The sequence below is a fragment of the Mastomys coucha genome, unplaced genomic scaffold, assembly GCF_008632895.1.
Source record: "Mastomys coucha isolate ucsf_1 unplaced genomic scaffold, UCSF_Mcou_1 pScaffold9, whole genome shotgun sequence".
NCBI lineage: Eukaryota > Metazoa > Chordata > Mammalia > Rodentia > Muridae > Mastomys > Mastomys coucha.
In genome coordinates, this window is record NW_022196915.1 from 62,070,839 (window position 1) to 62,082,999 (window position 12,161).

The 12,161-nt window shown below is 45.8% G+C and overlaps 1 protein-coding gene across 6 annotated transcripts in view; it reads left to right on the top strand.

The window, feature by feature from the left end:
* Nucleotides 1-983: 983 nt before the first annotated feature.
* The window catches only part of Erich6b (glutamate rich 6B), a 59,276-nt gene continuing 48,098 nt past the window's right edge, over nucleotides 984-12,161 (top strand). For 4 of the 6 annotated variants that reach the window (XM_031362581.1, XM_031362582.1, XM_031362577.1 and 1 more), the window contains exons 1-2: nucleotides 986-1,039; nucleotides 9,840-9,891. The gene's annotated coding sequence lies outside the window, so the exon portion shown is untranslated. Of the gene's footprint in view, nucleotides 1,040-5,514; nucleotides 5,698-6,472; nucleotides 6,610-9,839; nucleotides 9,892-12,161 lie in introns of all 6 variants that reach the window. The other 2 variants (XM_031362579.1, XM_031362578.1) reach the window with 2 other exon arrangements.

The window sequence follows — 12,161 nt, forward strand, 5'->3', positions numbered from 1 at the left end:
GATCCCCAAAGCATATCAAACGCAGTCAGATCTGTTCTCCATTCTCCTGCCCAGCAAAAGCTGTATGAACCCCACCTGAGTCTCCCCATTGCTTCAGGATCCTTGAGAGATGACCAGCTCGGATCTCCAAACTTTAAGATCCTGCTTTGAATTTCCCCCTTCCAATTTTCCTCCATCTTTTCAATATCTTGGCTTTGAAGGGCAGAAATGGCCACCTGACCACTTTCTGCTTGCTGATTTCCATATGGGTCTGTGCCCCTAATTTTCCCAACAGTGTTTCTTTTGTTTTTGTTGTTCCCAGCTCTTCCCAGGAGTCTAACCCAGGCCACCAAGAGACACTAAGAGCCAGGAACACACACGATAAGCACACAGTCCTCTTGATTCCTTAGGCTTCACAGAAACCTGCAGTTTATATAGCTTGGCAGACTCTCTCAGAAAAGAAAGAATCGGAATTACAAACTTAGGTGCAAACACAATTGCTTACCCAGAACAGAAAACCACAGTAAATTATCGCACTTCAAACACCCAGCTCTCTTTCTGATGAAACTTCTGTACAAGTCCTAGAAATGCCCACCCCTGCACCCAAATCGGCTGGTACCCAGCCCACCCTGCAACACCAGCTAAGTCCATTCAGAGTCGTGGTCAGTGAATTTAACCAGTCCCCTGACTCTAGATTAGGCCCAGGCATGTTCTCAAAGGCAACTCTGTCTCATGAACAGCACTCAACCGGCAGATGAGCAGACGGTAACACCCAGTTCCTTGGAGATGTTGATCCTAGGTTCCAGTGCAGGTGAGTCCACACCTGATACCCTGGGAGGCACTCCGACCACCTTTTCACCTTAGAAGCCAGACTCCTACCTCCCTTTCTTTTCTTCCCTCTCCCCCTTTGACTGGGAACGGGAAGCTGAGGGTCTGAGGTATAGAATGCCCGAAACAGAGAAGTGGTAGAGATGCGTGTTCCGTACCCATGGTAACGAAGATCGAACTAAACTCGAGATTGGAAGGGTGCAGTTGACTCTCTGGCAGGATCCAGGATTGGGTAAGAGCTCTGAAGGCCAGGCCTGGGCTCCTCCAGCCTTCCGGCCCTGGAGAAGCAGAAGCAAAGGGGAAAGAGAGTCCAGGGTGGCACAGAGTCCAAGGATAGCAGTGAGATACCCAAGTACCCAGACCCCTTTGTTGCTTTTTTTTTCTCTGGTACTGCACTACCTTGATCTTTCTGTTTCCTGCCTTGACTCCTTTCTCCCCACTGTGAAGGGTGGTGTTCTACTGGTCCTGTACAAATAAAGGGGTGGGCTCATCCTCTCCAGAAAACTCAGGCCCTGAAAAAAAAAACCTCAAATTAAAACTTGTCTTACCCAGACCTACCCCTGGGACTCAAGGCAGGTCACTCAGTTTTTTTCCACCACCACCACCACTCCACCCCTGCCTCTCACCTTTGTGAGGTGTGAGGGAAACAGCACCCCTACCTAGCCAGGGGGAGGGGCAAGAGGGAGCAGCACCCAAGCTTGGCTTTTAACAAGTGTTCTATACCGATGGCAGGCTCAAAGTCACCCCTTTTCAAAGGCCAAATTCCAATATATTTGAAACCCTATTTATAAAAAAGAAACTAAATAAATAAATAAATAAATAAGCCCTAGAAAATATTCTCAACATAGCACTGGGTGTCTCTTGTAAAGGCTACAGCGATTGTTGCATGAGGGCTCAATGAAGCTTTGGTATCAAGGGCTTGTTCCTGGCATGTGTGACTATGGATCCAGATCGGCAAAATAAAAGTAGGCCATTAGTAGTTCCCCTCAAGACGGAAAGCAGCTGCCTCCCAGCAAGGGTTCTGCTGGAGAGCTAAATAAAACAGTTCAAGGAGGCAGCAGTAAGACTGCCTGGCTTTTGCAGAACACTGTAGGACTCCCCAGTTCATTACAGAAGTGAGATCTCTCCCTTGTTCCAGCCAGGTTTTCTAAACACCTGCTTCCAGAAGCCCAGTGATCCCCAGGGATCCTAGGGTCCACTCATGTCTTCATCAGCTCCTGGCTTCACTGTCTGAGGCCATCACTCACCCAAGCAGGGAGGTTAAGTGGATGAAACATCCAAACCATTTGCAGTCAGTCTCCTGTAGGCCTCTCTTCTGCAGCTCATCAATTCAGTGTACAAACTTCTGTTGAGATCCCACAGTAAGCTAGGCACTGAGGTGGAATAGTGTCCCGTGAGTGAGGCAGGTGTGCCGACAGATTCAAGCCTTGTACAGTGTGAGAGCTGGAGACACGAATCTAAAAGCAAGAAGAGCCTGGGGGAGCAGGCCCCGGATGTACAGGTGCAGGGACTGATCATGTGGCCAACCAAGCCTTGCTCTGATTCTGAGGTGCCAATGTCATGTGATTCCATTGCCTGAATTCTTGGCCTCTTACTACTAAAATACTGGCCAGGTTGACTCTTAGTATTGAATGATGTAGCACTAATAACAGAGACTGTGTTGTGGCTTAAATGTTAAATGTCCCTTGCAAGCTCATGTGTTTGAACACTTGTGTTACAGATGGTAGCACTGTTGGGAGTTGGGAAACCTTTAGGATATAGGATCACTCGAGGTTTTACTTGCTTCTGGTCCCAGTCTGTGTTCTCTGCTTCCTGCTCCAGGCTCTGTGTGAAGAACCCAACAAGTAACCCTACTTCAGTGGGACTGTCTGTCATACCTTCCTTACCATGGTGGACTGATCCCTCTGAAACCATGAGCCAAGATAAATCTTCCCCTAATTTATTTCTGTCGAGTATTTCATCACAGCAATGAAAAAAGTGGCTAAGTCACCCCTGATGGGTACATCAAGTTTGACAGGAAAGACACAGGCAGAGTTTTTAATGAACTGACTTGTCTGATGTCCCCTGGTCTGTTGAAAGGCATCCCACAATTACCTACCCGAGCTCAAAGCTTCCTTTGCACTGAGCCAGGGAGAAATTCCACCCTCTGTCTCTCCTGATACATCTATAAGAGGGCCCTGAACAGAAAATCCTTTACCCTCCCTAGATCTCAGCCAATGGTGTGGATCAAACCAGTCCTAGTTTCATTCCTTCATTTGATCCATTCTGTCTCAGGAGGCACAACTCAGACAGTCCAGAAACACCCCCACCTGTGTTCCTCCTACCCCACCAAAAAGAGACTAATTTTATTGTCTTTCTATACAGTCCCTGTGGTGATTAATGTTAGTTGTCAACTTTCCTAGATTAAAAAACACCAAGAGATGGTAAAGCATCCTTCTGTGTCTATGAACATGTTTCCACAGAGTAATTGCATGTGAACCAGTGATGTAAATAGAGAAAACCCTACTTTTGAGTGTGTGTTCCTGCATCCAGTAGGCTGGAGGCCCTTAGAATGGAAGAAGGCAAAGGCAGCTCTGCTCCCTCCCTACTTTCCCAGTAGATGCACTTCTCTGCTGCTGTCTCCAGTGGACATCAGACTCCCAGTTCCTCCAGCTTTGAATGCACATTTATGGTGTTGCTTGCACAGGGAGTGAGATCTCTCTGTGTCCCTCCCTATCTCTCTGTCTCTGTGTCTCTCTCTCTCTCTCTGTGTGTGTCCCTATCTACCTGTCTCTGTCTCTCTCTCCTCTCCCTCCACACCCCCCATCCCCTGCTGCTTTCAGCTTCCTGGACTTATTTGTTTCTATGGCTCTCCATGCCCGTTTGAAGCCATTTGGCCTCTGGTTGTACACAGCCTTTTCATCTCTTCTTATAATTATGTGTTATGTGTGAGTGTGCCGTAGAGACACATTTACCTTCTACTGACTGTTTCTCTGCTGAGCCCTGACTTAGACACACTCTGAGCTCCAATGTGGAACTCAGAACCTATGGCCCTCTTTACTGATGCCTTATCCTTTTAGAAGAGGAAGATGCTTGGTGGCTCACCTCAAATACTGAGCCTGTCCTCAACCCCAAATCTTTAGATCTTTTGTCCTGCAGTTCCAGTTCTACGCTGGTTCACAACTCTCTGTCATGCGTTCAGACCTTATTTATGTGTGTGGTCTACTCTTACCCATAGCTGGACACTCATTGCCCTAGGGAAAGCAGCCTATGGCCATAGTCCTGGTCACACTATCAGTGTTACTTACCCAGATATCATTGTCAAAACTCTACAACAGGAAGGGATCAGCAAACCCATCAAACCAGTCTATGCAGTCAGCTTTTTAGAGAAGGCACCAGGGAAGTGTTCAAGAACAGATCCCAGGTGAGGCAAGGCACTTGGCCCAGAACCAATAGTTTCCAGAACTCTCTGTCTTCATGACTGCAAGTATTTCTTTCTTTAGAAAGGGCTTAGAGCCAAGAGGGTGTCCCTCACTGAGCAAGGGCCTGGGAAGACGAGTCCACCAAGGTCATTCACTCTGAGTTCTCCAAATGTCTGACTTCAAGAGTTTTCAGACTCTGCTCCCGCCCCAGGGTCCCCAGCACACACAAGCCAGCCTGCCTGGAGTCCAGAGAAGAACAGCTTTTAAAAACAGATTCACATATCCCAGGCTGGTCTCAAACTTCCTGTGGAAGGACCTTCTGGTCCTCCACCTCCAGAATGACAAGACTGAAAGCACGTAACAGATTTCATGCAATTCTGGGGACTCAAACTTGGGGTGTCTTGCATGCTAGACAAACATACTACCAAGTGAGCTACATTCCCAGCACAAGCATGGCTTTTAAGAAACCTGGGTAAGCCGGGCGGTGCTGACACACACCTTTAATCCCAGCACTTGGGAGGCAGAGGCAGGGGGGATTTCTGAGTTCAAGGCTAGCCTGGTCTACAGAGTGAGTTCCAGGCAGGGCTACACAGAGAAACCCTGTCTCAAAAAAAAAAAAGCAAAAAACAAAAAACAAAAAAGAAGAAGAAAGAAAGAGAAAGAAAGAAAGAGAGAGAGAGAAAGAAAGAGAAAGAAACCTGTGTAATTACACTTGAAAAAAACCTCAGGAGCCATTATAAATGCAAAGCCGCCTTATACATGATTCGTCTACCTACCTTCCCAACAACTAAATGTACAATTTCAGATTTAAAAAGACCCATCCCTTTCTGGCTCCATCTTCCCTACTCTCTTAAATGCCAACGGGATGATTTGTGCCTCCCACGCTGCCCAAGCTCAGACCCTTCAATAGGTCAGCTGCTCTTGACTCTTCAGAACAAAGTGGAGGGAGGAAATGCCCTGGTCAGGCAGAGAGAGAGAGGAAAGGGGGCTAGGACATGGGCACTAGCAGCCTACCCTCTTCCATGAAGGAGCTCTCTGGGGTAGCCTATGGCAAGCTTTCAACTAAAGTAGGGGCTTTTACCACAGCCTCCCAGCCTACCAGAGCTGGGGCTGGCTGTCCACTGGTTCTCAGTGTCTCCTTTTGCACATATTATACTTTTAATTCATGCTAGGATTCTTTTTATCCATTTTATAATTGCACTGTGCTGTATTTTAACTTATTTTAATTTCTACCTAATAAACATAAGTTTAAAAAGCAAGAGGCTTTCGAGGCATTCACCCCCAGGTGTGCCTTTGGTAATCCCAGATCCCGGCGACCCAACACAGTGTCTGGCATGTGAGACACCTGCAGGAAGTGTTTGGAGGAAGAAAGGAAGATAAGAAAGGGAAAAGCGATAGGAGGAAACCGGGCAGCTCATCATTTTCAGGAGCACCTTTTGCAGGGTCTGACTGACCTCCCAACTCACAAGGTTTAGAGCAGCTTGGGCAGGTGAGGCCAACCCAGCGGGCTACAGTGTGAGACCAATTCCTGTAAATACCGGTGTTGCGATCAGAAAGGCAAACGTGGATGTGGGTCAGGGAAACAGAACAGAAGAAGGAAGAAAGATCCTACCCTAAGGATCTGCAGCCCAGGGCAGAGCACGCATGCCGTGTGTGGCTGCAGAGTGGACCCAGGGTGGCTGGCTGCAAGCCCAAGGGGACACTTAGTGGTTGAAGGCTGTGCCGTTTGTTATTCTCTAAGTGCAGTGTCTGACAAGTAGATGGGGGCTGTGGTCTCTGCTGTTACTCTTACTTCCAGCATCAAGGTCATTATTTATTGTTTGTTAGAACCACCTCATGAAGTACTGAGCCGCCATCTCTGAAAATGCAATGTTATCACCAGGGAGCCACCTGTCTGGAGTGTTTGTGGACTTGATTCCTGACCCACAGCTTCCCTTATTCTGTAATCCTGTGATCCGGGGAACAATGGCCCCGCATGTCCCTGTTAGTGAAAGGCTTGTATACAATCCCTCGCTGAGCAAGCCGCCTTCCCATCATGCAGCTTGCACCTCTGTGCTGGCGGCTGTGTGCCTCCTCCTTCAAGCCGCCCCTTCGAAGCAGCTCTTTGATGTTGAAAAAGAAAATTGCTTTGTGTAAAAGCCCCTTTAATCTCATATAGATACAAATGCCTTGTATCTTTGGGGATATGCCAAACTGCGCTTCATATTTTGGAATTAATCTTATTAAAGAAAGCTCTTTTTAATCCCCACTGCTGTTTCCCGGAGATGTTGAATAATTCTGCACCTGTTCCTATCACCGCTCTGCCATGCTCCCTTCCTGGATTCGCTATTGAGAAGCGCATCGGCAAGCTGAGAACGGACAGTAGCAGTCTTGTTTTGGTTTAATGCCATAGGTACAAAAGGTTCGTTTTTAAGTCTTTGCCTCCATTTCTTTAAAATAAATAAGTAAAGTCAGGGACAGGGGGAGAAAGGACAAGGAAAGCTTGCCTGGTACAAAGAATAATAAGTAATAGACTGAAGCTGCTTGAGTAAGTAAGCAATTTAATATAATTGCTTACGATGAGACATCAGTATTGCTTAGGAACATGGGGTTCATACATGATAAATAGCTGCTGTGTCCTGCTATATATGTAAAAACTTGTCCTTGACTAAATAACCTCCTTTATTATTTGTGTGTGCATGCGTGTGCGTGTGCGTGTGCGTGTGCGTGTGTGTGTGTGTGTGTGTGTGTGTGTGTGTGTGTGTTGCCAAGTTGAAATTGTTGGCTCCATACCCCCAGGTATACCTTGGGATCCCCTCCTAGAGGAACCCTCAGTGAGCAATAACCCACCTACTATGTTCCAGGTCCTACCCAAGTGGTGCTAATAACAATGGCAAGCAAGAAAACAAGGCTTCTGTCACTGACCGCACAGGCACATAAACATAATACTTTCAAGAACAATGTATGTCCTGAGGCAAATAAAGCATGAGATGCACAGGGACTAGAAGGAGCTGCCACACTCCTGATCAGCTACTGAAGGAAGTCCTCACTGAGAAGATGCATTTGGGCTGAAATCTGAGGGAGAACCAAGCATGTGTAAATCTTTGAGTTTAAAAACTTTTCTAGAGGGCTGGAGAGATGGCTCAGCGGTTAAGAGCACTGACTGCTCTTCCAGAGGTCCTGAGTTCAAAATCCCAGCAACCACATGGTAGCTCACAACCATCCATAAATGAGATCTGACGCCTTCCTCTGATGTGTCTGAAGATAGCTACAGTGTACTTACATTTAATAAATAAAATAAATCTTTAAAAAAAAACTTTTCTAGAGAGTGGAGAGTGCAGAGACCTAAGGTGGGAACAGATTGCAGCAAGGGGAGACAGGGATCACAGGAGGGCAGGTCCCAAGGGACAAGACCAACCCTGGCCAGCCTTGGAAGTAGAAGACATTGAGAAGATTTAAAGCAAAGGAGTAATACAACCTAACTTTGGTTTTTAAACTCCACCGCTGAGTCATGGAGTACAAGAGCCAAAGCAAAGACAAATATAGAAAAGTGATCATATCATGGTGGTAGTGGTGGTGGTGGTGGTGGTAGTGGTAGTGTTGATGATGGTGATTGGTGATGATGGTGGTAGTGATGATGATGGTAGTGGTGATGGTGATGATGGTAGTGGTGATGATGATGGTGCTGGTGGTGGTGGTGTTGATGGTGGTAATGATGATGGTGGTAGTAGTGGTGATGATGGTGATGGTGTTGATGATGGTGGTGGTGGTAGTGGTGGTGGTGATGGTGGTGGTGGTAGAGCCTGGGGGTGGAGGTGGTGGTGATGATGATGGTGGTGGTGGTGGTAGAGGCTGGGGGTGGAGGTGGTGATAGTGGTGGTAAGGATGGATCCTGGGTATTTTGAAGGAGGTAAGATATGAAGGACATACTAAGTAGTTTGGAAGGGAGAAAGGGAATAATCAGTAATCAAGTTCAGCTCTCCAGTTGGTTGGCTCAGTTGATAGCAAGGGAAGCCCTAGACTGGATTCAATACTCAGAACCCACACTGAAAAAGTTGTGAATCAATCTGTTCATGATAGCATGTATTTATATTCCCAGGGTTGGGAGAGGGAGACATGGGCAAATACATGGGTTCCATGGGCACCTCACCTGGCCTACATAGTGAGTTCCAGGCCAGTGAGAGACTCTGCGTCAAAAATAAGATGAACAGATGGTGCCTGAATAGTAGCATGGAAGATTATCCTCTGGACTCCACACACACATCACATATGTGGACATGCACCTACACTTCAAGACCTTAAAACATGAATATGCATAAACACATAAGTATTTACATCCAAAGAACCTCATTGTGTGAGACCAGGCTGGCCTCAGGCTGACAGGGATCCACCCACCCCTCTCTCCCAAGCAACAAGTCATCCTAAAAATTTTTTTCAAGATTTATTTATTTTTATGTATGTGAGTACATTGTCACTGTCTTCAGACACGCCAGAAGAGGGCATTGGATCCCACTACAGATGGTTGTGAGTCACCATGTGGTTGCTGGGAATTGAACTCAGGACCTCTGGAAGAGCAGTCAGTGCTCTTAACCGCTGAGCCATCTCTCCAGCCCCTCTCTAAAATTCTTAAGGTTTATTTTTATTTCTGTTCGTGTGTGGATTTGGGGAATGTTTTCTTTGTCTATGCAGGTGCCCGAGAAGGTCAGAAAAGGCACCAGATCCCCGGAGCTGGAGTGACAGGTAGCTCTGAGGAACCCAGTGTGGTGCTAGGAAACAAGCTTTTGTCCTCTGAAGGAGCAGTTAAGGGCTCTTAACCACTGAGCCATCCTTCCAGGCTCCCATACTGATTTTGGCATGGTGCTTGGATTTTTGTTTTTGTTTTGTTTTTAATCTCAGGAACTGCCAAAGCCCATTTTTGCAGAATATGTCATCTCTGAAAAGAACAGCGTTTATCTAACGTTGCTAGTTCCCATGATGACCGGCAAACGCTGAACCCTCTGCTTCTCTAAGAACCTTAAATTACGCAGTGGCATTCTCATGAATTCTCTGCAATGTCCAGGCATTGTTTCTACCACTTGGGAGCAAGAAATGTTGACAACCGACAGGGATGAGAGGAAGAGAAAGCTGCCTGGGTTTGCTTTCCTTGTTGGACATGCAAACATGGCTACCGACAGAGGAAATTGGCTTTGTTACCTTTCTATTGATAAGACAGCATGACTATGGCAACCTATGAAGGAAAATGTGTATTGGATTAAGGTCCCAGAGGGTTAGAATCCATGGTGACAGAGTGAAGGCATGCGGTAGGAACCGCTGGCAGCTTGCATCTCTAACAGCGAGCAGGAGGCACAGAGCCTCCTGGGAACAACACACGTCTTCTGAAATCTCTAGACCATCTCCACTGACAAGCAAGGCCAGGCCTCCTAATCCACCCTAAACAGTTCCACCGGCTGGGGACCAAGTATTAAAACAAATGAACCTATGGGACTATTCTCATTCAAATCATCCCAGAAATTTAAGAAAGTGTTAGGTAGTACTAAAGCAAACCCTATCCAATAGTAGTACAGAAAAAATTATCTAGTGTTCAGGATTACTAAGTACAGTGTTCTCTGTCCAGTTTTCTGGGTAAGTAACCAGAAGACTGTTTTCTTTCAGCTGCCACTGCTGTGAGGTCTCCTGCCTTGGATCCAGCTCTCTCCCCAGCACGGTAAGTACTAAGCAGTAAGCCTCGATGCTGTGTGTTGTGCCACTGATCACAGACTCCGCAGGCACAATCTTGAACAGTACTCATTGTCCTCTGTGTTAGCCACGCTGGATCCCAGAAACAGCAACGTCCAAGTGGTTCTCCAGGAAGTGGATTTTATTTCCCTACAGAGAAAATGTTTTAAATGTGTTCCCCATTAAGGACATGGTCTTAGATACAACGTAGATGTTACTACCAACAGGGTGGCCCAAGAAATGCTCACAAGGAATTAAAAATCCTTTACTTACAAATTCTGACATCCTCAAAGTTCTGAGAACTGGATCTTCTGGTGAGTTGGTAGAAAGATCTAACTGGTCATGTGACAGTGAGCCACTGTAGCTCACCTGGAAGCAAATTCCAACCTGAAACTCCATGGGATCATGTAACGTTCTTTTTAAATAAAATACCGGGGGGATACTTATATGCTTGTTTCAGAAATACAAATAAGACCTACTCAGGAGCCCTGCCCTGGACCTCTCTAGGGTTGTTCCACATTTATAGTGTATCTGATACATCTGAATTCCACAGCTCAGCTGGCCAAATGGGTTTTAGACAAGAGGAGTTAGCCTTAGATGCGTGGCTAATCTATAATAGTATGAAAGAGGGAAAAAAACTAGAGTCATATGTGCCAAAAGCAAGAGAGGATATATGTTCAAAATTACATATTTGGATTGGAGTCCTGCCAGGATGTGTGATTTCTCCTTCCAACCCTGCCATCACCCATGACACAGTGGCTAGGATGTCTGCTGGTACTTGTTTCAACTTTGAAATATTAGCATGCTGGTGGTTGTGGACACGATACATCCCCAAAATACCATCCTAACACAGCCTCAAAGTGCGCTATCAGGAACTGACTGTGCCACCTGCTGCGACATAGTGGATAATGCTACTTTGTTGCTGATATCATGGGATGTTAGAAAAGGTTAATTAGAAGGCTCTCTAGGGACTCTTGGAAATTAGTCTAGTAAGCTTCTAACTAAAGATGTGTTTTCACACAAAGGGGTTTCCTTTTAGCAAGTAGGAACTCTATATACATTATTTATTTATTTGTTCTTTTAAATAATTGCCAGGAAAGCTTCTAGCTAATTTTTGTTTTGTTTTGTTTTGTTTCAAGACAGGGTTTCTCTGTATAGCCTTGGCTGTCCTGGAACTCACTCTGTAGACCAGGTTGGCCTCGAACTCAGAAATCCACCTGCCTCTGCCTTCCAAGTGCTGGAATTAAAAGTATACGCCACCACCACCCGGCAGCTTCTAGCTATCTTAAGGAATCCCTGTTGTGTGGCTTTTCCTGGGGAGGCATGAACAAACATCTACTCATTCAAGATAAGGAATTGAAACCAGATCATAAAAACTACTCCACCCAAGTCTAGCATAGAGAACCAAATGGATGTAGTGGGGACAGTCACAGAAGCACGGGTGAGGGCTTAGTTGTGGAAGCATGGGTAACTCAAAGGCAGTTCCATCACCAAAAAGATGACCTAGGGTGACAGCTCACAAATGCTCCACCTTGCAGGCAGCACCTCCAAAAGGTCTTCTTCAGACATTTTTCACTGCTTATATAGTCTTAGAGAAGATCCTCCCAAGTCTTATAGCTTTCTGAGCATCTTGAGACTTGTAAGTTTAGTGAACTTCCTTAGTCTTGTAAGCTTCCCTCTCCGTTAATGTTTCAATACAAAACACATAGCAACACTACTGTCCCTAACAGTTTGAGCTGTTAGATCTTACTCATCTACTCCTAAACTGAGAGCTTTATCTAGACTTTGGGATTAGACACAGCTAGAATAGAACCACAAATGTGGGTCCTTAGCAGTTATAGCCTACATCAGTCAACCCCAACTTCTGAAGCCCTGAGTTTTTTTCTTCCTCTTTATCAGCTGGATGTAAATTTTTAAATGAAAAAGAATAACAAAGCAAGCACTTTGCTCTGTTATAGGTACATTGTTTGTGTCCAGTAAAAAAACAGACAGTATCTGCCTCTACTGTACTCCCTTACTTCCTTTATCTGGGTGCATGGTTGGTTAGCTAAGACATGTGAAGTCAGCCATGGGATAACTAAAGCCAGTGCCCAGGGAGAAACCCTTGCCCTCAGTAACTCACCTTCTGGACAGAAAACAGACATTGCAATTGAGTGAAGTCCTTAGTGAATTAGAAGATAAGATGTGCTCTAGTTTAAAAGAAGAAGAAGAAGAAGAAGAAGAAGAAGAAGAAGAAGAAGAAGAAGAAGAAGAAGAAGA